The sequence below is a fragment of the Meriones unguiculatus genome, chromosome 5 (assembly GCF_030254825.1).
Source record: "Meriones unguiculatus strain TT.TT164.6M chromosome 5, Bangor_MerUng_6.1, whole genome shotgun sequence".
NCBI classification, from domain to species: Eukaryota; Metazoa; Chordata; class Mammalia; order Rodentia; family Muridae; genus Meriones; species Meriones unguiculatus.
This window is the reverse complement of record NC_083353.1, coordinates 89,034,018-89,059,162: the sequence shown is the minus strand read 5'-3', so window position 1 is coordinate 89,059,162 and position 25,145 is coordinate 89,034,018. Positions and strand designations below refer to the sequence as shown.

The 25,145-nt window shown below is 47.2% G+C and overlaps 1 protein-coding gene and 1 long non-coding RNA gene across 6 annotated transcripts in view; one reads left to right on the top strand and one right to left on the bottom strand.

Moving 5' to 3' along the window:
* Positions 1-25,145, top strand: part of Frmd4b (FERM domain containing 4B) — a 315,055-nt gene that overhangs the window by 160,904 nt on the left and 129,006 nt on the right. Inside the window, exon 1 of one of the 5 annotated variants that reach the window (XM_060383835.1) lies at positions 22,881-23,033. The exons of the other annotated variants lie outside the window; for them this stretch is intronic. The gene's annotated coding sequence lies outside the window, so the exon portion shown is untranslated. Of the gene's footprint in view, positions 1-22,880; positions 23,034-25,145 lie in introns of those variants that run through there. 5 annotated transcript variants of the gene reach the window in all.
* On the bottom strand, positions 8,081-14,370 carry LOC132654244 (uncharacterized). Its single transcript, XR_009591899.1, has 3 exons — positions 14,341-14,370; positions 10,591-10,712; positions 8,081-8,288 (listed from the first exon to the last, which is right to left on the bottom strand). It is a non-coding gene; the product is annotated as an uncharacterized LOC132654244 (long non-coding RNA).

Sequence of the window (25,145 nt, the reverse complement as noted above, 5' to 3'; positions counted from 1 at the left end):
TCTCTGACCGTCTGATTACAGGCCGTGTCATGGGGCATTCTGAGCAAAATATTGGACAGATTTGAACATTATACGGGAGAGGGTTCCTGTAAGCAGAACATTTCAGAAACTGTTAAGAAACAAAACTAACAAGGCGTGTTTATTTCTCCTTCTCCCCCCCCCCCCCCAAGGAATTACTCCTTGCTAACTCCTGTTGTGTAAGGTCCAAAATAATATCATAGCTGAGACGGCTCTGAATGTGTGTCTTTTGTAAGATTTTTTTCTGTTATGTGTAAAATGTGATCTTGGCTCCTTCAAAAGGCTGAAAAGTCTGTTTTTCCAATTTTCTTTAGCATGTTAGTGATTGTTGAAGTGTGCCATTCCAGGTCACCGCCGGCTTCACACACCTACTGTTTTTCTATTCTTTCCTTTCTCTTAATTATTTTGTACTTCGAAAGATCTAAGCTCCTTTCTTCACTTACTCTGGAAAGAGCAGTGGAAAGTCTCTCCACACGCAGCACAAAAATGCTTTTGATTTGTAATTGACAGTCACCTCATCGGCAAGATGGGGTCCCTCCATTGCTGTCTGGGGCTTGGCAGCGAGGTCCTGGTGTCCTAAAACTCATTAGTGCCCTCTCTGAAAGGATCCTTTGATGTGTGCCCCTGCTCTGCCTAGGGAAAGCGGGAAGACTGAATTCTATCCATTACACCAGCTCATGGAGAGCTTCGGTGTCCCCGGAATTCATCAGCTCACAGTAGAGACCTCAGAAATGCCATTTTTGTGGATAGCTATCAATTAATTAATAAAAATCTTCTGATCTGTCGGAGGAAGTCTTACATCCTTATTAAGGGGAAGCTGTTTGCTCTCCCCCCCCCCCACCGCCCAGCTTAATGTGGTTATGGTAAACTCGTTAAAGGCCAGTGCGTGTCATGTGTTCATCTTTCTCTCCTGGTCAGTTGTTGGTGATGGGGGAGTGGGGGAAGGGAGGGAAATCTGGGTAGACTTCAGAAAAGAGAGGAAATTATCTCATGCAGTGGAGTGCAAAGCTCTGGGGGACGGGAGGAAGTCTGTGGAGGAAGTAGGTGGGATTGGGTAAGAGAAGAGAAACCTTAAAGAAACAAATATGTCACAGTGGGGGGACTGCGATGGGACCCCCACTATAGTGGAACACAATGCCTTGGCCTAGGAAGGGAGCCATCTGTCTCTAAGTCTGTCCTACCTAAAGGTGTCTGGTGTCTGAAAGAATGTGTTATTTTCTGAAACACAGCCCTATGGTCTAGATTCTCAGAGTAGCATGATAGCAGCCCTGGGGGCTCGTGTGATGAGATTCACACAAGAGATTCTCCTTGCTAAAATAAATCCGTCCTGCTTTGCAGCCCCTTCAGGAAGTCAGAAACTAACTCTGATACAGGGCTATCACCCTTTGACCTTCCAGCCTATGTGCCTGAGTGCATTCTGTTTGCCGGGGTTCTATTGCCTGGGTCCTCCATCTGGAGGCTGAGGAAGGTGTTACTGTGGGACGCAGGCTAGGCAGGAGGGTGCTGTGTTGTATTCTCCCTACCACACGGAGACTGCTAGATGGCCATCAGAATATGGAGAAGTGGGGGGACAAACACCACTGGTCTAAGAGAACTGTAGACTCAACACCATGAAGTGCTTAAGGTGGAGTAAGACCTGTAACTCACTTTGTCCAGTCTCCACACTCTGATCCCGGGGTTGAAACGAAACAAAACAAAACAACCAACTCTCTGTCTCCCGGCAGCTATCTAAGGCCAATAGCTCCTCAGCCAGCAGTGGGATGTCGTGTCTGTCATCTTCCCTTTATGCTGGGCTTTTTGTCTGGCTAGAGCTTGGGCAGCCCTTGTGCATGCTGTCACAATTGCTGTGAGTTCACTGGTACAGCTGCCCCGCTGTGTCAGGAAAACACCTTTTCCTTGATGTTCTGAACCACCTCTAGCCCTTACAGTCTTCCTCTCTCCCGGGCTCTTTTATGAAGATCCCTGAGACACCCAGCAAGATGGCTCAGCAGGTGAATAAATGAAGGCTGCCACGACTGAAGAACTGAGTTTGATCCCCAGGCCCCACGTGGTCGGAGGGCAGAACCGACACAAGTTCTCCTTTGACCTCCACATATGGGTCATAGAATGCCAAGTCCTCATTCTTAGATACAAATATGCATACTCACATGCAAATAAGTAAATTCCAAATAAAATAAAATACAGAGAAGTGGAGGAGTTGTCTCAAAAGATTGTGCCCCAAAAGGAGCAGAGCACAGCCGAGAGTGCAGATCTCTGAACCCCAGCTCTGCCTGCTGTCCACGATGGGGTTTCAAAAGCATCTGGCCCACTCTGCCCAGTTTCCAGCGTCTCTGTCTGCTATGCAGGAAGAGCAGTTTCTCACAGGAGCATCTTGGGATAGCCTTTCGAGAGCAACATTCCAAAGAAAGTCTTTTTTAAAGCAACTGCAGGTAGAAACCTGTGAGCTCATACAGAAAAGCCCCCCAAGAAATAGTCTCCAGTCACAATGAGAGGTAGCACTAGGTTAAAGGAAAAAAAATTCAAGAGCTAACGAACATGAGGTGTAGACATAGCATGCACTTTTCCTCTCCACACTGTCTTCCTTGCTGTGTCCAAACATGGGACTATAGTGCTGAGGCCCCATTGCGGCTCAGAAATTCTCCCCCTTCCCTCCGAACTGTTTGATTTACTTCCCTGATACATGTCTCTGCGCTTGCTTCTATCCCCTTCCTTATTTCCTCTCCTTTCCTCCCTCCATCTCTCCCCTCTTACTTCTTTTCCACAGGTTTTGCTTTTTACGTAGAAAGGGAATCAAAAGACTAGAATGTCCCAGGTTCCTTAGAGTCAGCCTCAGTGTGCGTAAAACCAACACAGTCAAGCAGAGTCGGGGAGATGGAGAACGGCTGCAGCTGCTAACTGGAAGCAGATATTGATGTGCTGTCTAGGAAGAAATCAGAACACGGGGCCTTAGGACTGTAACTCTCCTATTAGCTAGGCACTGTTCCTTAGATCAGACTTCTGTAAAAGTCAACGCCATGTGGTAATATGTACTCCAGTGGTATGTACATATAGTGAGAGGTGTGTCCAGCGGTGATATGTAACCACAGCTACATGGGAGGCAGAAGCTGGAGGGAGGTCCCTTGAGCCCAAAAATTCACAGCCAGAGTGAGTGAGATAGTGAGGCTTTGTCCCCAAAACAAAGCAACAAACAAAAGCACGGGACACTTGGCTAGGGATAGCTCAGCAGTTCAGAGTACTTGCTGCTCTTTGAGAGGACCTCGGCTCAATTTCTGACACCCACATGGCTGCTCACAGTCATCTCTAACTCCAGTTCCAGAGAATCTGATAGCCGCAGCAGGCACCAGGCACACAAGGGATGCACAGATATATACATACAGGCAAAACACCTGTGCCCATAAAATAAAAGTAAGCTAAAAATATAAAACCACCCCACACCTATTTCCTGGGTTCTTTCTACACCATTACTAAGTCAGGCTTAAATTAATATAGGTGAGTCAAGCAGAGCCACAGAGGCTCGGAAGCCTCCAGCAGTGAGCAAGGACAGACAGCCACTCCCCTGGTACCCTTTGCCCCTCGTCCCAGCTTTACTATTAGTTCATTCACTACCCACTCGGCCTGTGTCAAAGCCAGTGACTTGAGACAGCTTCAACAAGTAGAATTAAATTAATATGCTTTTGAGGTTAAAGGATTAAAACTGCCTTTTGCAGTAACTACTACTGTATTTGAGTCATAGGAATCATGTGTACTTAGATAGAAATCAAGCCAGGTCGGACAAGGCACACAGGGACTCTCTGATACATTTGGAAGTTCTGATTTTGACATGCTCTGTCCCCCAGAAACAGAGAGAAAGGAAATGTTGAGTGGTTACAGTTGACAGCAGTTGGTGTGAGTGTGTGTGTGTGTGTGTGTGTGTGTGTGTGTGTGTGTGTGTGAATTCTGCTTTCCTACTCTCACACTGAGTGATCCCGTTGAGCTTCTGATGGAGTGATTAAGGCCCATTTATAATATCGAGGGGGTAGAGCTACCTCCCATCTGGCATTAAAAATGTGTTCAATAGGTAGCTGGTGGATACCACCTTGCTTAAAAGCATCTGCCCCAAATTCAGTAAGTAAAGGTAATGGCGTCCTGAATGCTATCTAGACATTACCAGGAGATCGAGGGTATAGTAAATGGGTAGGTTTTCAGGGAATGTAATGTTTGTGTTCACATGAATGAGAAGCAGTGGTTTTTGGATCCATGTGTGTGTCTGTTGGCACCTTGCTCTTGTCAGAGCATCTTTCAGCCTTTTGTCCTTTGGACACATCAGACTACTTGACCCTGGAGGCACCTTCACTTGGATTCACTGGGCAGAAATTCACAAAACAGAGGTGGGGAAGATAGTCGTGGACTGTCTTTTGCAGGCTCAGTGTTGGCTTGAGGGAAGGTGGGGAGGTATTTGCATTTTAAGGATGTAGTCTTCAGCCATGTTAAGAATCTGAAACAAATGGGATGAAAGTTCTGGAAAGTTTTCCTGGAAAGAGGCTCCTCTATACATTTTGCTTCCTGTGTGGGAAATGGCGCCTTGCAAACTCGTCATACCATATTAAAATGCTGTGAGAGGCCTCAGCCCGGGCTCTGCTGTCTGAGACAGACCAAGTCTCCCTGGGAAAGGTCAGGTGCTTGGTCTCCATGTGAGATGTCGCTGAGTCTGCTTGTCCTGTCTAACAGAGCACCCGAGAGCGGGTAATTTATTTTAAAGTGAACAAACAGGAACTGTGTTTCACTGTGCTGGAGGCTGGGAAGTCCAAATTCAAGGTGTCGGTTTGACCTTGCTGTGAACACACAGACTCCCTAGCTGCCCTTCTCCTCCCTGTCCCAGACATCAGGCCGTAGCTCCTGCAGCTCCCAGACAGAGAGCTGGTAAGAAAGCCAGCTGTACTGTGGCCTTGCGGCCCTCCCTCCTGTGCTGCCTCCATGCCCTTTGGGGACATAGGTGAGGCCAGGCTAGGTGGGTGGTGTAGAGTACCTTACCCCATGAGAGCCGGTAAGGGTCAGAAACTCCTTTTGTTCTCCGGAACTAAAGGGTTTGTCTTCTCTCCCTTCAGAACTCCCGTCATGCGTCATGGCAGTTACCTCCTCTAATACTCTCCCACTACAAGGCCTGATCATGGCTGCCCGTGGTTGTAAGGCTCTCTTTCTCTCTCCTGAAGGGTGACTGCCCACAGCTCCCTTCAATGAACCTGCTGTTCTTTCTCTTCTGACACTGGTGAGGTCCTTTTTACTGCATCTTCACGCGGGAGAAAAGACCAAGGTGTCAGGCTAGCCTAGCACTGAATGGAACCTCCTTTGTAAGGGCCTCAGTCCCATCAAGGGAGGAATGGGCCTGAAGCTTCATCACCTTTAAGACCCCGTCTATAGTTCTATAGCAACAGCTAGGTGCTGCACAGGGCACATCCCTTAGCATCTTAATGCCTCAGAAGTGCAGTTTTGTGGAATGGCAGCATCTGCCTTAAACGTCTGCTATCTTGTGCTGACCGGGATCCTGTAGACGGTGTTCTGAATCTGAGAGCAGGGCCCGGCACCTCCCTTCCGTGGCTATTTATACTGCTCCTCTGAGACGAGGAAGCACACCTCTGATAATACCCGGTCCAGAGGAAGCGGTGCCCTCTCGGTACGCGCCCTTGTGTTTCGATGAGAGTCAGATCATCCCAGTGGGACCTGAGAGCAATTGCTCTGCTCACCGTGAGAACAGCCATCAGCTCTGGTGGATTTATCTGTAAATCTGCATAGGTTTTATAATCATCTTTGTACTGGAGTTGGGGGGGGAAATAATAGAAGGTTGCTCAGATAACTCTGCCCATGTCAGGTGCCCCTGGAGACATAAGCATTCCACTCCAGCACTAAAGGTCAAATGTGAGGCAGTTCTTGCTTTGTCTTATTCATTTCTTCCTCTTTTTAAGAAGCTTTTTTATGTGTGTCAATTTTTGCCTCCGTGTGTGTACCACATGGCTATATAGTACCCACAAAGGTTAGAAGGGGACACTGGATCCCCTGGAACTGGAATTGCAGATGGTTGTGCATCACCAAGTGGAAGCTGGGAATTGAACCTGGGTCCTCTGTAAGAGAAGCCAGTGCTCTTAACCTCTGAGCCATCTCTTTTTTCAGCACCACCGCCACCAATTTTCTTTTTAAAAGGAATAACTGATCACCTTGTGATACATTCACTCATTTCTTTACTTATTTCTTAGTTGGGTCTCATTACCTATTCCAGACTAGACTTGAATTCACTGTATATCCCAGGCTGGTCTCTAACTTGTCATTCTGTTTCAGCCTCCTCTAGCGCTGTAATTAAAATCATGGGCCACCCCACCCAGCTCTTTAAAGGCTTTACATGACCAAAAGCACCATGCTGCCTTCCCAGCTGTTGGGAAAGGAATAGGCACATGCATGCTCTCCTTCCACAGGTGTTGACTGAGCAGCCCCTTTCGCAAAGAGCATGCTCCAGGCTGGAGCTTTAGTGGTTAAGAAGACCCATCTTGTTCCTGGAGGCAGATAGCCCAAAGCGGAGGCCTTCTTGTTATTTAATCACTCACTGCTGTAAACAGCACAGCAAACAGGGTGGTGGAGAGAGCTGAAGGAAGACACCACAGAGTGAGAGCTATTGAGTACCCGGCTGCTCCAGGGCCTGTGTGTGTTAAACCTTTATCCCGTGGATCAGGAAACCAGGAAACAAAGGCGGTGACATTAGCGCAGTGGTTTTCAACCTGCGGACTGAGACCCCTTTGTGGGGGTAGGAGGCAAGGGAGGGAGCTGGGGTGTCAAATGGCCCTTTCACAAGGGAAAACAAATACTAATTATGTTTCATAACAGTAGGAAGATTACACTTATGAAGTAGCAACAAAAATACTTTTATGGCTGGGGGGTCATCACAACATGAGGAACTGTCTTCAAGGGTCCCAGCACGAGGAAGGTTGAGAACCAGTGCAGAATGGCTCAGCTAGGTTTTGAAGGCCCGCTGGTCAGTCATCACCCATAAGCATTCCACAATAGTAGCTATAGGAAAATGACTTTGTTTGTGGTGTGTGTGTGTGTGTGTGTGTGTGTGTGTGTGTGTGTGTGTGTGCGCGCACGCAGATATGTTTGCAGAGGTCAGAGTTTGGTATCAGGTGTCGTTTTCAGTCTCGCTCTACCTTTTTCCTTTCATGTATATGTGATGTGTATGTGTGTGTGTAGGGGGGTCGCACATGTGTGTGAAGGCGCACACAGATGTCTGTGCATGTGCTTGTGGAGACCAGAGATCAACACAGGTCAGTCCTTAATCACCGCCTTATAGACTGAAGCAGCGTCTCTTGGTTGAATCCAGCCAGCCCTAGCTAGCCAGCTTACCCTGAAACTAGCCTGCCTCCACCTCATGGGCAGTGGAGTTATGACTGGGCTACCATGCCTGCCTGAAGTTTACCTGGGTGCTCAGGTCCTCACACTTGCATGAAGAGTGGTTCACCCATTGAGCCTCTTCCCAGATCTGCCCTCCCCACCCCTTTTGAGACAGGGCCTCTTATGGAAATTAGAGATGACCAATTTGGTTAAACTGGCTGGCCAGCAATGCCCCCAAATCCTCCTCTCTCCTCCTCCCAGCACTGGCATAATAGGTTCCCCACCACTCTGCCAGACTTTTATGCGGGTACAGGAGATTTAAACCTGGGACCCTGCTTCCTGCGAGATCTTTACCAGCTGAACTGCTTCCCAGAAAGTAATTTTTAATCTATGTGCTTAAAGACAAAACAGCTAGAGCCTGTCTCCAGCCCTTATTTCTGGGGGTAGAATGGAGACAGAATGAGGAAAACCCAAAAGGGGGCCTGTGCGGGTGTAGTGCAGAGAATGAGGGAAAGTGTACAAAACGAATGAGATTGTGTAAAGGAGGACAGGAGCTGACCAAGATCAGCTCCAAAGCTGACGTTGCCTTTTCCCAAGAAGACCCTCCCAGACTTGCACGTGATCTGAAGACTTGGGGATGTATTCTTGAGGCCTACCTGAGCTATTTCAGATGAATGTAACGCACACACTGAGAACAGCCAGTCTGGAAATATTTTATTTAATGTACCATCCTGTCTCTCCAATGTCTCTTCCCAAGCCAACTGTGTTCATTTTTTTGGAGGCCTACGGAATGGTGTTTCCTTAACAGTTCTCGAAGCTCTGTTTCTGTGGCCATTTCAGTCCTTAGCAAGGATCTCTGCTGACAGTAAAGCTCGGTGCTGTGTGTGCCGTCTTTGCCTCTGTCATCATCCATGGCTCTTGGATAAAGAAACAGACTTAGAGGAATTAGATGATTTGCTTTGAGGTCCCACCGGCTTCTGTGAGAGTCTAGGCAATCAACCCGGCACGATTGAAGATTTTCTAAATACAATCATGGGTGCCTCTCCCTTTGGCTATCAGATGATTGATGACAATGGGACCCCCAAAATTGGCATTTCCCCCAGACATCTCATGCTGGGAGATGGAAAAGTCTGGAAGCCTGATGTCAGACAGACAGGGAGCTTGTCTCCTGGTAAGAGGCTTCATGTTGTTTGGACTATGTGTCAGACCCCCTTTACAGGAGAGAGTAGAGCTGAGGCCGCAGCAATGGGTGGAGCACACCTTGGCCAGGACTGCTTGGCCATGAATGCCTCCTAACCCCACGGTTCTCAACCTTCCTAATGCAGTTCCTCGTGCTGTGGTGACCCCCAACCGTGAAATTACTTTGTTGATACTTCCTAGCTATAATTTTGCTGCTGTTAAGAATTGTAACTATCCGATATGCAGAATTACTGATATGCAACCCCTGTGAAGGAGTCGGTCTGTGTCAATGGGGTCGTGACCCACAGCTTGAGAAGGACCATCATAACCTCTGTTTAAGGCTGTAATCTTGTGTTGGGATCCAAAAGAGACAGTTGCCTGCCTGGTGCTTAGCCCTACACTGTCTTGCCTCTCCAGAGAGAACACTTCTTACTTTACCCGCATGACAACCTCTCCAGAGTTAATCATGAAGCTAACCCTAAAACTTAGATTTTACATTACATTTCACTCTCTAGGTCCCAACAGTTAAATCCCACAGCTTGGGGGTGAGGGGCAGAGGGCATGAAAATGAAAGGAAATTGAATAGAACACCAGGTACCTTCCGCTGGCCTGAAGTAACCTTGTAAGCACATGACAGAGTGAGCAGACCACAAAGATACTGAACTAGCTCCCTGGCTCGCTAGCTTGGTCTTGCTGACACAAATAAGGTGTGGGATGAATGTGTGTTCGAATGTAACAAGTAAAGGTTTGGAAGAGAGAATTGGAGACCAGAACAGAACAGTTTTTAACATTTATCAGGAGCTTACTGTGTGCTTTGGTAAATACAGATAATTAAATGGAGTCCCTCACTCACGTTCACCCCAGTTCGTTTACCAGCCTTACAAGGCTGTTACCACAGCCCCTTCCTCCTCCTCCTTTTTACTTTTGAAGCTATTGACCTTTTATAGGGACCCGCATTACTGAGAGACGCCTCACAGACATTACACGTCACCCAGCGTGATCCGGTGCTTCTTCGCGGCTTGCACGCTGTCCTCCCATTCTGCAGATGAAGACCAGTTGGGAACTTCCTGGACTGCTTCTCCCTCTTCCACCGTTGCCCCTCTGCCATTCTCATCTCACAGTAACCCGAGTCAGCTTACGTAAATACCTCCAGATTGCCTCCTCCACGCTTCAGGGCCCCCAGTGACTTTGCCCTGTGTTTGGTCATAAGCCCCACAATCTCCGTGGCCCATGGCGCAGTGAACCTTCCAGCCCAGTGGCTTCAAACTTCAGTGTGGGTTGGAGCTGGAGCGTGCAGGAAGCCTTGTGGAGACAGGCTGCAGGTGCACCCTGAGTGTCTACGTTTGTTTTGAGACAGGGTCTCCTATTTCCCAGGCTGGGCTTTATCTCCGTGTGTAGTCAAGGATGACCTTGCAGGCTACCTATTGAGGTACATCCCCACCACACACTCCGAATTTCTAACCATAGAGTGGTCCAGGAAACACCCTTTGAGAGCCGCCGAGGAACCTCTCATTGACTATTACATTTGCTCCACTCCTGGTTGATCATGCTCCAGCTGTGCTTTCTGCCATTGTTTTTCGTAAGCCAGTCATTCTCTGTGGGTAACTTGAGGGCCCAAGAAAATGAAAATTGCTTCCTAAGGGGTAAAGAAAACACTGAGACCTCTCGGTAGTCTGAGGCTCTTCAGAGCATCATTCTGCCTTAGGGATATAGACAGTGTCTGTAGGATGAAGTGATGCGGGGGGGGGGGGGGGGGGCAGGGAAGCAAGTTTCTTGACCACAGTAGTGAAGTAAAAAAGAAAAGGGAGGAGGGAAAACTTCTGCAACAGTGTCTTGAACTAAGCAAGGTTTTGTCTTGGCCTTCGTACTTCTTGGTTCTCTCCTTCCGGAATGTTCTTGTCTCAGGCTTACCGAAGCTGGTTCCCGAGCATAACCATCACAGATTACACGTCAGCCTCCTCAAGCAGCCCCTTCCCGCCTGCCCCGCCTAGAGCAACACCTCTCCCACATCTCCCTGCATCCTGTTTGTGTGGTACTTACTTGCTCATCTGAAGTCATCCTGCGGGTTGGTTTGCTTGCCTCCTTCACTAGAGAGCAAGGTGGGAGCACCGTGACTGCCCACTACCCACGTCACCATTGAGTTCCCAGATGATTGCGAAGTTCTAGAAAATAAGAAGAGCCAGCTATTATTTGTGAAACCGTGAAGATGTGTTTATCACACGGTCCATAGAGAAGCGGGGCTGAGACTTAAACCCAAGGCCTACCTGACTGAAGAGACTTGGCAGAAGAATGACATCATAGTTACTGGGCTCATAGATGACTGTGGGCATCTGATGGCCATTTAAGGAGCCAAGCCTTTCCCAACATCTTTTTTTCAAATCATTGAAAGTGCTTCACACCACTGTTTTCTCTCGTGCATATCACAAGCAGGAATAAGGAATAAGATGAAGAGGTCTGTGCCAATGGCAATAGGTAACAGCATACTCCCCTTTCACAAACTCCGAGGCTAGGGCTCAAAACCTTAATCAAATGCCCAAGGTTGCAACAGCCTGCAGCTGAAGAGAATGTAGAGCCATCCTATTCTCTTGTCTTCCTCTGGAACCTGAGTGCGAGTCTGTCACACATGACTCTAGTCCAGCACATTCTAGAGCATTTCCTTTGTCTCAGGGCAGGCTTTGGACACAGATGTGATAGGCCCTTTTTGTTGTTGTTCATCTTGTGCCTATCCCAGCCTGGAGAGTGAGGATGTTACTTAAAATGGCATACCTCACCTCGTGACCCACAAGTTGCATATAAATAATTTCTGGTCCCTTCATCTGTGGCATGAGATTCAGTTGTCTGTTGTCCATCTGCCCAGTCAAGTAGGTGATCATTTGTGTTAGACCCAAGAGAAGGCCCTGGCTCTAAGTAGGTCCGCTCACTGGAAAGTGGGGGAGGGGAGGAAGCAGTGCAGAAAGCAGGCAGAATGCACCATGTTTATGGTTGCATGGGAATCAGGTATTCTCACAATCAGAAAAAAAAAAGAATTGATAGAGTAGCATCATATTCAACTAAAGAAGAAAAGCATCCCTATTGTCCCGGATGCAATTTTAATAGATTACTATTAAGATTGTGTGTCTGCAGCAGGAATTTCTGTAGCAGAACTCAAAATTCCTGGAACACAAAAAGAAAAAGGCTGCAACTGAACAAGACAGGGAACTCTGTAGATAAATGACTCCCCTCTAGAACATTCACGGGCTGCAGGAGCAGTGTGGCTCACCCATTCCCAGTCCTGGCTTCTGTGCTGCTCTTGGCCCAGTCTACACGGTGAGAACACCTGTTTCCTTAAACAAGTCACTTCAAGGCTGTTGAGTAAAGGCACTTGCTGCCTTGCCGGACAACCTGTGCTCTATGCTCAGGACCCACACAATAGGGGAGAACCCGGTGCTGAAAATTTTCCTCTGACTTCCGTGTGCTTGTGTGCAAGCGGAAGTACATGTGTGCACACACGCACATGCAATAATGATTAATATTAATAATAAAAATGAAAAAGGTAAACAAATCGCTTCTGGTAGACTTCTTCCAAGCTCCCATTTGCTTGCCAGGGCTCCTCCTACCTGCCCCAGGAGCTGTTGTAAATCTCTTTGGTGCCTTTATTTCCCACTCACTTTAGTGTCCTAAAGGGAATGAACTACAGAGCCAGCCAGATTCACCCTTACAGGCCACTGCTGATTGCTGAAAGGCTCCCAGGCAAGAACTACATTCACTCCTGGCTCTCACTCTTTAAGCGAGTCTCACTGTGCAGCCCAGGCTGGCTCCAAACGTGTGTTCCTCCTGCCTCCAGCTGAGCCAAGATTACACATGTGTACCACCTCAACGGCTTTCCATTAGTTATTACACTTTTAAATTCTACTCAGTCAGGAGGAAACAGTGAATTTAGGTATCGGACATGAGCTCTCTATATAAAGCTACATGTGTTTCTAGTTTCTGACTCTGTCAAGTGTTGTTTTGATTTTAGTGGTGGATAAGTACATGAAATATATTCAATGCCGAAAGTGTTGGATTTAATGTGAGGCTTCACAGCGTCCATCTTGAGTGCTAAATCTAGCTGTAGATAAGTTCATTAAGTTGGGTAGTCATTGGTTAATTTTTAGTGTGTGATATCTGTATTTACTTCCAAGTTTTTATAATAAAGAAAAATTGGCTTCAGTTGCATAGAAAGAACTTTACTTTTTTGGAGAATTTTATAGCAAGACTGTTGGATGTACAGAAAGAGTACCTTCATGCTCCCTCCGCCTCACCCCCATCAATAGGCCTCTGAGACAGGCGTCTTGACGCTGATTAACTATAGAACCATAAAGAAAAGTCACATTGAAGTGACTTAAAAAGTGGAATTATGACTCATAAAGTTCAAAAAAGGAAATAGTAGTGAAAGCATTTGACTCGGATTACACCTTGAGATACTGTCTCAAAATGAAAACAAAAACAAAACGAACAAACAACAGGTTTGGAGGCACATGCCTGTACTCTAGCACTTGGAAGGAGGAAACAGGGAAATTAAAGGCTAGAGAGACTTGAAGGCCAGCCTGAGACTCTGTCTTAAAAAGAGAAAAGGAGCGAGGTACAGTGTCCCATGCCTTTAATCTCAATACTTGAGGGACAGATGTAGGCAGATCTCTGTGAATTAGAGATCAGTTCAGTCTATATAGCAAGTTCCAGGTCAACCTGGACCCTGTCTCAAGAAGGAGAAGTGAGGAGAGGGAGAGGGTAAAGAGAAGGGAGAGGAGTAGCTTTAGAAGTTTATGTCAAGGACCTACTTACTTCTTTCTTTCCCGGGGCTCATGGGGCCCACCTCTCACCCAGCCTGTGCCCATGGAAAGCGTCTGTTCTAAAGGAGTCCATAGCTGGTGAAAAAATGGCGGGCTCAGTGAAGGGAGGAAATCCGTGTTAAGATCACATAGGTAGTAGAGAATAAAGCTGGGCTTTAATTCCAAGCCTGTGCTCTTGACTTCCATGCTTTGTTGAAGTTTTGAAACAAGGTCTCACTGTGTAGACCTAGCTGCCCTGGAAAGCTCACAATGCATTTAGCCAGCGGTTCTCAACCTTCCCAACGCCATGACCCTTTAATACAGTTCCCCATGCTGTAGTGTTCCCCAACCATGAAATTATTTTTGTTACTGCTTCATAACTGCAATCTTGCTAGTTATGAGTTGTAATGTGAAAATCTAATATATTACCCCTGTAAAAGGGTCATTGAACCCCCAAAATGGTTGCAACCCAAAGGTTGAGAACCACTGTTTTGAGCAAAATTGTCCTTCTTACAGTGGAGCCTCAGAATGAGGTAGATATGCCTAGCCTAACATCACCAGCCAGGCTGCCCCAGACCAGGGTCAGACATCCCAGACCTGTATGGCTCCTAAGGAACTACTCCTCCCCCTGCTCTGTCCTAAATGGCTAAAGCAAGCCCTAGCTTCTGTTTTTCACCTGTCCAGAGTGCGGTCGGAACTCTGAATTACAGAGCTGAGTGATCACAGAGAGCTTGCATCATGCATTGCCTGCTTCCCAGAAGGACACTTCCACCTTCCCTGCCCCCAAAGGCCAGCCTCATACCCCATACCTCCCACCCTCCTCCCACTTCAGAACAAGTGTCAGGGGAACAAGTGTCAGAATGGGGCCCATGTAGGCCGCAGCGGAAAATATTTGGTTCCCTGGATACAGCCCTATGTGTTGGGCTCCTCTGTATTCCTCTCCCTTCCAAGGGAGGGAAGTGAGAATAGTACAGAGAAGGAAGAGAAGTGAGGAGAAACTTACCAACTAAACAGAATGGCCAGGCTCGTGAGAATGACACATGCTCTGTTTTGCTGGTGAACAAGAAATCCTGACCAATCTTGCATAAACGACAGAGGCTTTGACATGGGAGTGAGGTTGCCTGGGTCGGGTGCCATAAGACACAGCTGTTTGATGTTGCAAGGGCCTCTACCTTGCTCTGTGCCCAGCATGCTGACACCCTCTTGGCAGGAGTTATTATCACTGTTTGAAAGATTTTTTTTTAATCGTTCAATTTTAGTAAGCTGAGGCGCGGACATGGCTGTGCACATCTGAGGTTTCTGGCATCCGATCTCTACCACATGGTCTCGCAGCGGTCTGAGCATCCTGAAGATGCAGACGGCCATTGCTATTATACCATGCTGTGCTGGCTGAGGTTTCACAGCCTGCCTTCTGGGACAGAGCACCAACTTGTGACGTTTGTCAGTCTTTGTGGTGGAAATATTCTTACCAAGTTGAGAAGAGCTGAACCATAGTCTGTTGCTCCCGTTCAAGTTCAGTGAACATAAATGCCCCCAGTAGCCAAGGTGAAATGTGAAATGTCGTTGACTTGGACAGCAGAGCGTTCCAAATGCCTTTGCCTTGAGCCGTGCATGCCACTGCTCTTATGTATGTGCTTAAATAAAGCACATTAAATATGTCCTCTAATTTTTAATATTATTTGTGCCACACAACAAGCTTGAGAGTGTACACTGGGCTCTCAGGAGCTGCTGTGACTCGTCCCGAGTTTTGTTCTCCTCATCATTTGCCTGCTGCATGCTAATTTGATAGACTGATTGATTGGAAGGGAAAGGCCATTCTCCTTTTCATAGTGTTGTCTTCTCCTAACCCGTGGCCTTCCAGTTATTATTTTCTTTCATTTCACTAAAATTTAATTCCATGAGAACTTCAAAAGGACTCCACAATCCCACCTAAAAACAGAGCCTACCTAGTGAGAGGAAATATTTATGACTGAGTATTGGGAGCTTCTAGACTGAGAGGGATGTTTCTTTTGTAATGATGATGATAGCCTGGATCATAGTATTAAAGTTTGTCTGGACTGGGTCAGTAGCTCACTGGCAGGGTATTTGCCTAGTGAGTGAAAGGCCCTGGGCTTCGTCTCCAGTACAAACAAGAAATGGAGGAAGAAAGAAGTTTTGTTTTGTTTTTTCTAAAAGCCCCAAATAAATTTAAATTTCTACTTTTCCAATTTGGTAAACTTTTCTAAATCCTTTGCCCCAATATAATATTTTCTATCAGCTGATTTGAGACAGGCTAGAACTCTGGCTCTTATTCGGCCTGTTTTTATTAACTGTGAGTTTCCTGAGGATTTCTTCAGCCTGTGCTTGCACACAGATTGCAAAGAACAGAGAGAATAGTAAATACCAGCCTAAGGTCTGAGCGGAGTTGATGAGGGATGGCAGCAGAGTAACTGTAAGGTGTGTACTCAAAATCCGGGCTAAGGGGGCTTGGGTTCTCTAAGTAAGATTTGTTGGTGTTTCCATCTGACATACGTGATCTGTTTGCCCTGCAGCGGCTTTGAGTCGGGCTTGCTGTGCGTGTTATACAGTCAGTAAGGAGTGCCCAGAGCATCTTTACATCACAAACACAGCCATTCATTGGGAAAAGCCCTTCCCCTGACGGCACAAGTCATTACTTTTTAAATTTTCGAAAGACGCTCTGTCCCTGCCTCTTCCGATTGGCTGTCTTTCTCAGGAAAAGAGAGAACAGTTGGCAGAACTAAAAGTTTCCAGACCACAGGGTGGCTGCTACTTGCATAACCCTAAAGCCAAAATTTCCACTTTTTCCAGTTCCACTGGGGACTTCACTCACAGCTAAGCTGTGCTGCAGACCTGCCACAAATTGCCTTGGTTACACTTGTGTCACTTTTCCTGTTTTCAGTATTTGCACGCTCCTACTTCTTTTTTTCTCCCTTCACTTTTTTAAAGAAAGATTTAGTTATTTATATATATGAACATTCTATTTGCATGTATGCCTGAATTACAGAAAGAGAGCATCAGAGCCTATTATAGATGGCTGTGAGCCACCCTGTGGTTGCAGGGAATTGAACTCAGGACCTCTGGAAGAGCAGACAGTACTCTTAACTGCTGAGCCTTCTCTCCAGCACCCCTCCTTCCTTCACTTTGTGTGTGTGTGTGTGTGAGAGAGAGAGAGAGAGAGAGAGAGAGAGAGAGAGAGAGAGAGGGAGAGGGAGAGGGAGAGGGAGAGGGAGAGGGAGAGGGAGAGGGAGAGGGAGAGGGAGAGGGAGAGGGAGAGGGAGAGAAAGGGAGAAAGAGAGAGAGAGGGAGAGAGCGAGAGACTCATTGATACTATACCACAATGTCCAAAAATACAGCCTAACCACTGGTTTTCAAAAAGGAGGAACTGCAGAAATAACCTGGGTTGCTTTGTGGCCATGACCTCTTGACAGTCTTCTCTGGCCACCGGCTGGGAGGTACAAGCTGCAGAAGCACCTCCAAACCATTTCCAGGGAGTGTGATGGTCACTTCCCCTCCATGGATGGAGTTACAGCCCCAGCCTTTTTCCTTGTCATCTGGTGAGCTCCTTATTAAATTGGCTCTGTTCCTTATTACCTGTTGGGGCCTCAGGGGGTTATTCTCAGACGCTTAGGGGTCCTGCTTTCTAACTGCAAAAGAGAAAATGAAACTGGTTATTTCATGGGCACTGTGAGAGCACAGTAGACAAAATGCATGCAAGCATACATGAGGTAGGTGGAGCTAGGGAGGTGACTCAAGACTGAGTTTGATCTTCACAACACTTTAATAATAATGAAAAAAAAAAGCCATTCTGAAGCTAAGCATGGTAGAACATAACTCTAATCCCACACTCAGGGAGCAGAGACAGGTAGATCTCTGTGAGTTCAAGACCAACCTGGTCTACATAGTGAGCTTGAGCTACACAGAAGGACCCTGTCTCAAACAAAACAAAACAAACAAACAAACATGCATGGCAACCCATACTTGTAATCCCCATGCTAGGGAGACAGGGATGGATGGAAACTCAGGACTTGCTGGCCAGACAGCCTAGCCTAATCTGGAAACCCCTGGACAGTGAGAGATCTGTCTCCAAAAACCAAGATGGACAGCACCTGAGGAGCTGTGTTCAAGCTTATCCTCTGTCCTCCCTACACATGCACACATGGGCATATGAACCCACATGCATGCATGCATACACAGCAGTGTGTAAGCGAACATACACACATAAAAAGAAACATGGCATAAAGTCATATGTGTTAATATGACCCAAAAGAGAAACTGGAACAGTCTAGGACCTGAGTGAACTAATGGGAGTGAGGGGTTGGGTAGGGGAAGAAATAAGGGGGAAATGTGCTCAAAGCACCTCATATACTTTTATGAAAATGACCTTATGGGAGCCAGTGTCATGCACAACAAATACTCCAGTTTGAAAACATTTTCTGAGGGAGGACCTGAGAGGAATAGGGAGAGAGGAAAGAACATATTCAAAATATATTGTATGACATTCTCAGAGAATAAATAGAAACATTAAATACATGTTAAGTAGGTAAATAAACACACTTGACATAAATAATCTATCTGCATATAAACTGTGTGTGAGAGAGAGACAGAGAAAGAAGGAGAGAGGAGAGAGAGGGAGAGAATTAAGAAAGTCCTGAACAGTCTGGCCATAACCATACAAAAACTGAGAGATTAACAACAGCTTCCCCTGACTTCAGGCACAGGGGCTGCTGTAAATGGTGTGTTTGTGTGTAGTACTGGTGATTAATCTGGGTGTCTCATACTTACTCAGAGCTATGCCCCCATCCCTAAACAGTGCTTTTGAATTAGTTTATCGATTGTGACAGGGAAATAAGAAAGGAATTAATCCCAGATATTAGATTGTTGCCCTCTCCAGGGTTTGACTAATGGTTTGATTTTCAACTTGAATATGACTGTTTGAACATCTTAATATTTCAAAAGAAACAGGTGGGGGAGGGCGGAAATAAGCCACTTAAGCATTTAAGGTTAGCAGAATAGTTACCGAGTCACGAGGCACGTCTACTGGCCATGGGACTCGCTGTGCTGAGCTGGTTGGTGTCTTCCACTTGGTAATGGTTACCCCTTGTTCGAGATAGGCTTTAGCCTCCACTGGCTTGAGTACAGAGAAAAACAGTTCAACAGGGAAGGCTGGAAGTCTATGGATGGAGTGTGTGCTTCGCACGAGCAGCACCCCGAGAGAACAACAAAGAATTACAAGAAACCAGGCATGGCGGCACACACCATGAAAGCCATTCTGAGCTGCAGAAGGAACCAACTCCAGGCCAGCCTGAGCTGCAGAATGGGGTCCTGCCTCAGACAACAGCTGTGAGTGTGTGATATGTGTGTGTGAGTAGAGGGGTATGTATGGAGGTCAGAGGACAATGCATAAGAATTGCTGAAGCTGGGTCTTTCTTGCTGTTTCTGCCAATTGGTTCTTAACCAGGTACTCAGGGTAGCTAGCCCAATAGCTTCCAGCCAAGGCTGTGGCCTCCACCACTTACTTCACTGTTGGGATGTGGTACCAGGCTGCTCTCTTGGTGGCCCTCAACTCCAGGAGTGATGTTTTTTCTTCTTTTCTTTTCAGCCAGCCTTATAATATCAGGCTACTGTTTTGAAGGGATTAATTACTCTTGTGAAAATGCCCTTTCCAGGGCCTACCCTGCCCCCCAAGGAACTGGTGCTAAAAACAAAAACAAAACAACAACAACAACAAAAACAAAAAAACAGCTGTGCACCAAATCCAGAATCCAGAATCCAAGCCTGCCTCGTGGACTTCCTCCACAGAAAGAACTTAAAATTGAATGCTAATGCCCAGAAAAGAGGCTAGCCTTTCAGGCCCTGCTGGTGGCCACTCCTCAACAACAATGAACAAGGAAACATTCTCTCCTTCCATAGCCTCATTTCATGCACCTCCTGGGTAAAGAGAAATTGAGCTCTAGCGGAGCCTTGAGCTCAATTCAATGGCCAGCTTTATCTCAAGTCCTCACCCGTGCCTTTTTTGCATCTGTTTGTCTGTTTGGATAGGTAGGTTGGTAGGTAGTTGTGTGTAGATGCCAGGGCACATCTATGGAGGTCAAAGGATAACTTAGGTCTCCTCTCTCATTCCACTTTGTGGGTTTCCAGGGATCAAACTCGGGCATCGGACTTGCCAACAATCCCTTTCACCTGCTGAACCTTAAGCCCTTTCCATGAACTGAAAACTACGTCCTGGTTTAATCGTTAATAGCTTCTCTCCTTGTCTCTAAAGCACATTTTCTCCAAAGGAGCAATTCTGTCCGGGAGCAGACATTTAGCAATGTGTGGAGATGTATTTAGGGTCATAGCAGTGGCAAGCGTCCACTTACTCCTGGTCCTTGGCTCCACATCCCAGAGGACACCAAAAAGCCTGCAGCTGCACAGGGCCATGGTATTGAGGCTGAGAACGCTAGGGCGAGCTTGATGAGCAGCACCCTTGGGGTTGCCTCTGATGGTCCCCACGTGAGCTGACAGTGGCACCTTTCTCCAAAGGCTGTCGCTTGAGCAGGTGTGTGAGCACATGATGGACAGACGCCCCGAAGGCTTGAATGGAATTGTGCACCTGATATGATCACAGGCCTGGTTAATGTGGACTCAGGCCCAGCTGATACGTATCATCCTGAGCCACGGAAGCACAGCAGAGCCAGGGACACCACTCACCGAGATGGTATGCATTCCATCTGGGCTGAGAAGGAAAACCTACCTAGTAAACACAGGCAGTGATTTCCGGGGGTACCCAGCCTGGCCATTTCTTCTTGTTACGTGTCCTTAGGACAGTGATTCGGTGGCCCAGTTTCCTCCCTTCCTCTTTTATTTGTTCTGATGAAGATGTCTGATTCAGCCAAAGCTGTCCCTTGTGCTCTCCGTCCTTCTGCCTCAGACTCCTGAGTGGCTGGGATTACAGACATACATCCCCACGCTCAGCATTCAGCCTCATCTTCAGCAAACTGAATTCCCACATATTTTCCTCATTCCTCCTCACCTAGCCATTTTTCTCCTTTTACTTCTTTGCTGCCTGCCATTCTTCCTCACCCTCTGTCTCTTTTACCATTCCTACTCCCAGGGGGCCTGCCAGGGGCCTGCGATTCCCACCCCACACTGTAGCAACATGCCCAGCCACTCCGGGACTGCACTCTGTACAGTCAGAGTAGTGATGTTTCCCACTTCTTGGGCTCGTCAGCAGCATGCAGCAGAAGAGCGCACAAGTTGTGTGCCTCTAAGTCGGCACTTAATAGAAAGTGCAGTTGCATGCTGGGAAGGCAGGCTCTGTCTTGAGAGTACTGAAAGGGGAAATCACAGCTGACTTTCTGGAGACATCTGTGTCAGTGCAGGCTGTTCTCGGGATGAGAGTGTCAATAGCTCATGTTCAGTCACCACCCAGGGACGATATAAAAGGGCCCTGTTCCGCTGGGGTTGACATCATCCGGGTGAAATATAAAACTCAGTCCACTCAATAGGTCTCAAAGTAAGACTGGCCTAGATCCCCGCCGCCCCTTCCCCCAGCTCCAGAGACTCTCATCTGATGAATTTAATAGCTCACCTTGCTCTCTGGATGGAAAACTTGTTTCCCGGTGTGTCGGGTTTTCTGGGCCATGGTTTGGGATTGCTTGGGAACAGCCTCTCTTTAGACCATACTCTGTCAGGGTAAATCAGCAGTTCTCAACCTGGGGATCAAACCAGAGTTGACCCTAAGACCATCGGAAAACAGATACTTACATTAAGACTCACAATGGTAGCATAATTGCAGTTATGAAGTAGCAACAAAAGCAATTGTATGGTTGGGGGTCACCAGGACATGAGGAACTGTATTAAAAGGTCACAGCATCAGGGAGGTTGACAGCCACTGGTGTAGATGTTTATGGATGTGTTTCCGCATCTAGATTCGATTAATTCACTAGGAAGACGTGCACAGGTGCCATGACCCTCCTGTGGAGGTTAAGGGAGAACCTTAGGTATCTGTCCTTGCCTTCCATTTGGTTCCAAAGCATCTTTGGTTCACTACTTCTTATGCCAGGCTAACTGGCCAGTGAGCTACCAGGAATTCTTCCGTCTCTACCTTCCACCACTCCATAGCAACGCTAGGATTACAGATGTGTGTTCTTCTGGGGGTCGTAATTCAGATCTTCAAGACTTGCTCAGAAGTGTTTTACTCCCAGCCTTCACTCTGATTTTTGGAGACCCTGTTTTTCACATGGAAGCCCTGGGAGAGTACTGAGGACAACGCAGTCAAGGTCTCCCCTCCTGTGGCAGAAGACAAGCAAACAAGAGCTGAGTGAGAAACTGTAGGTCTTAGGGATGCAGCACGGCATGGTGGAGTAGAGGAGGCTCCACCTTAGCTGAAACAGGGAGGTCACCCCTGAGAAGGTGACAGGCATCTCAGCTCAGATCTGAAGGAGGTGAAGGGACCTGTGGATGGGTTGAAATAGGGGCAGGGCATTCCAGGCAGAGGGGGCAGTATCTGTGAAGCCCCAAAGGAGGGCCAAGGTTTGATTTGAAGGAAGAAAAGAAGGCCAGTGTGGCTGTGCTGAGGCAGATGTGAGACGCGAGGCAGGTGAAAGTAAAAGGGATGAGCCTGGGGTTAGTTTCTCTTCTTGTCACTGTGACAAAATATCTGACAAATGCAGCTGATGGAAGGAAGGATTTATTTTGGCTCACAGTTCAATCCATCATAGCCGGCAGTCATGGCAGCAAGAACATTGCATCCATAGTCAGAAATAAGAGGAGAGGGGTAGGGAGAGGAAGGCTGGTGTTCAGCCCACATCCTCCTAGTTAGTCCAGGACCTCAGCCCATGGGCTGTTGCCACCAACATTTAAGACAGGTCTCCCATCATCAATTGACTCATGGAGGCTCCCTCACGGGCATGCCTTGAGGATTGTGAAGTAAAGCCTGTCGACAAGATTAACCATTTTAGGCCCGTTCTTGTCATCGCAGGCGAGTAGTTAGTTCCCAGGTGTGGTGTGTGGGGAGAGATTAGACATCGCTGAGTAGGAGGGCAGAGAGGTCCAATCTGCATGTAGAAGGTGTCCCTCCCGTGGCCATGTCCTCACCTCCATAGGACCACTGCCCAGCTGCACGGGGGCAGAGGACATGGTCAGAATGCTGACTTTGCACCCATCCAGATAGCAGTTTAGACCTCGGCTGGCTCACACCACCCAAAGTCATCTTTATGAGGCAAGGTCTCTTCTGCTGAGTCTCGGGAAAAGCCGGTAGGGAACAAGAAGAAGGAGGGGAAACAAGAAGCTTGCCACTTCCTCACCAAGTGCTTTTGTGCTCCAAACATCAGCTAAAACAAAACCAGAGGCAGCTAGGAGTTTGCTCTTTTTTTTTTTTTCATGGTTATTTCCTGTTTGCTTTTTAGCCTGACCCCAGATATTCTACGTAGCCTGTGTAGGATTGTCTTTTGGTTCACCTGGCTCTCCTCTGGCATCTCCTGAGTCGGGTAGAAAGGCTGGGGCTGGGGCCAGGTGGTGAGTGTTCCCTTATAAACCAGAACCTGCCACATCTGGCAGCTGGATGGAGAGGTCAAGCCTGTAGCAGATTTCTCACTTCCCTGTAGACCTTCCCCGCATGACAACTGCCACACTAGACAAAGCATCTCCACCAGCTACCAGCACTTGCAGGCCGAAGACCCGCTCTTATCAGCTGGGAAGCAAACACAGTCTGAGGTGGGAGTTCTAACCCAGCATGCACCATTCTAACGTCCAGATACCTGTGGATGGGTGGGAAGAGGTGGGGGAGGGGGATGTGACTCTTCTGGTGGGTGCTGCACAAGGGTCTCCAAAGAGATCCCATTTGAATACATTGTATTGTGTGTTTGTACTTGAGAAGTTGTTACTGTTAGCTAGCATTGACCGCTCTGCTGGAGGTGGATTCTGAAACTACTTACTCTGAGGGGCTCAAAAGTGATTCTGGATTTAGACAAATCATTAAGGAATCACAAATTCCACACATGTGTTTCTTAAACAGAGCCGTGGTTGAAATTAGAAAATTAAGCATTTTTGAGACATGCTTTAAAATAAATGAGACATACCTGGCTTGGGGTTTTGTTGTTGTTGTTGTTACATTGTATGTGTGTGTGTGTGTGTGTGTGTGTGTGTGTTTGTGTGCGTGTGTTAAGTGATCTGTTGAGATAATGCTCATTTTAATTATATGGCTTTTTTTTTTTTTTAAGCTGAGTAACTTCAAATACCTCAGTTATGTTCTGTTTCAGGAGGCAGAGTTCAGAGTCTCATTCCCAAGTCTAGCATTAGTGACTTTGTAGCTTTGGGTGAATCTGACTTTATTCTTCCCCCGTCTCAAACAAGTGGCCGTTCATAGATGCCCTCCCTCTTCTATTTATAAATTCCATAGTTCTGAGCGCTTCCCGTGGAAGTATGTTTATCTGGAAATGATGGGTTTCCACACCTGCTCTATAGTACAGTCTTTCCAGCTCTACCTGCTCGTGTGATCTTTTTGGAATGGTCCTCACGGGATGGCTTTCCCATGTTTGTCACTGTGTGCTGTATGCAGGACCATCTGTGGGCATTGCTGTGTGGCTAAGAGCTTATGAGTTCCATTGCTTATGAGTCTCATGGGTTGTGGGGCTTTACTTCCATTTCCCTCGTGATGTTGGAGTGAAAAGAGTACCTGCTTCAGGGATCCCAGGGTTGACTGTGTGGTGACACCTGGAGTACCCAGGGTGCAGTGCTGTTAGACTTGCTATTAAAGTGTCCTGGTCATGCGGATGCTCCAAAGGCATGCAGGAACCCATGGTCCTTTCTCTTCCTTTATTTTAGTCTGTCCGCTCTGCACAATTTTCCTGTCATGTGCTTTTTAACTGGCTCGTTAATTTACCCCGCCATTGAACTTCTCTAAAATGAGTATGAGTAGATTATTGAAACAAACAAACAAAACTTTACCTGTTTATCAGTTTTTTAAAAAAATTGGACATGTCCTAGCGTTAACTGCCAACTTGACATAACCTAGAAACATCCGTGAGACAAAGTCCCTGTTGAATAACAGTCTTTGTCAGGTTGGTCCGTGGACATGTCTGTGAGGGGTTGTCTGGAGGGTTAAAGCCCACCGTGTTTGCTGCGGCTCGTGCCTTTGGAGGGAGCATTATGGCAGTGGGTGACTAAGCTGCAGAATTTCTTCACCTCATCGCAGTGGCGGTCGGGGCGTCAGAGCAAAGGGCACATACAGGAAGGAGACAAGACAAGATGCAGTTTCCAAGAATACTTGAGTGACCTCCTTGCTCCAAGGACGCTGCCTCCTGCCTTTTAGCACCTCCCAGCAATACCGTCACATGAAATCGTCAAAGGATTGCTCCATTTCATTGTGTCAGAGTCCTTGTGATCTAACGGGGCCTGGAAACACCGTCATAGACTTCTGCAGTAGTGTGCATCACTAACAGACATTTGCTGACCTGTCTGCATTCATGATCCAGGTCGATCCCTGTGGGCGATTTCCCTGAGCTCAGCAGGCCCTCCGTCGGTACTACTGTATCTGTTCTGGTACCGTGTAACTTTACTGGATCAAGGTTTGCTCACCTGACATGACTCCCTGCAGGTCATCCACTTGGGGTGAACCAGAAACCACACCCCACATCCAGCAATGGATCTGTTCTGTCCTGTGTTGCCAAATACTGCCGTGGAGGAAACTAAACCCCACGTTCCCAAACCTTTCCCTTGTCAAAGAGGCTCTCCCTTGAAATTTGTATTTCATGGCCTCTCCATTTCAGAAGTTGTCAGCTACAATCTATTCATAGGCATTGTTTTAATGAACAAAATGCATCTCTC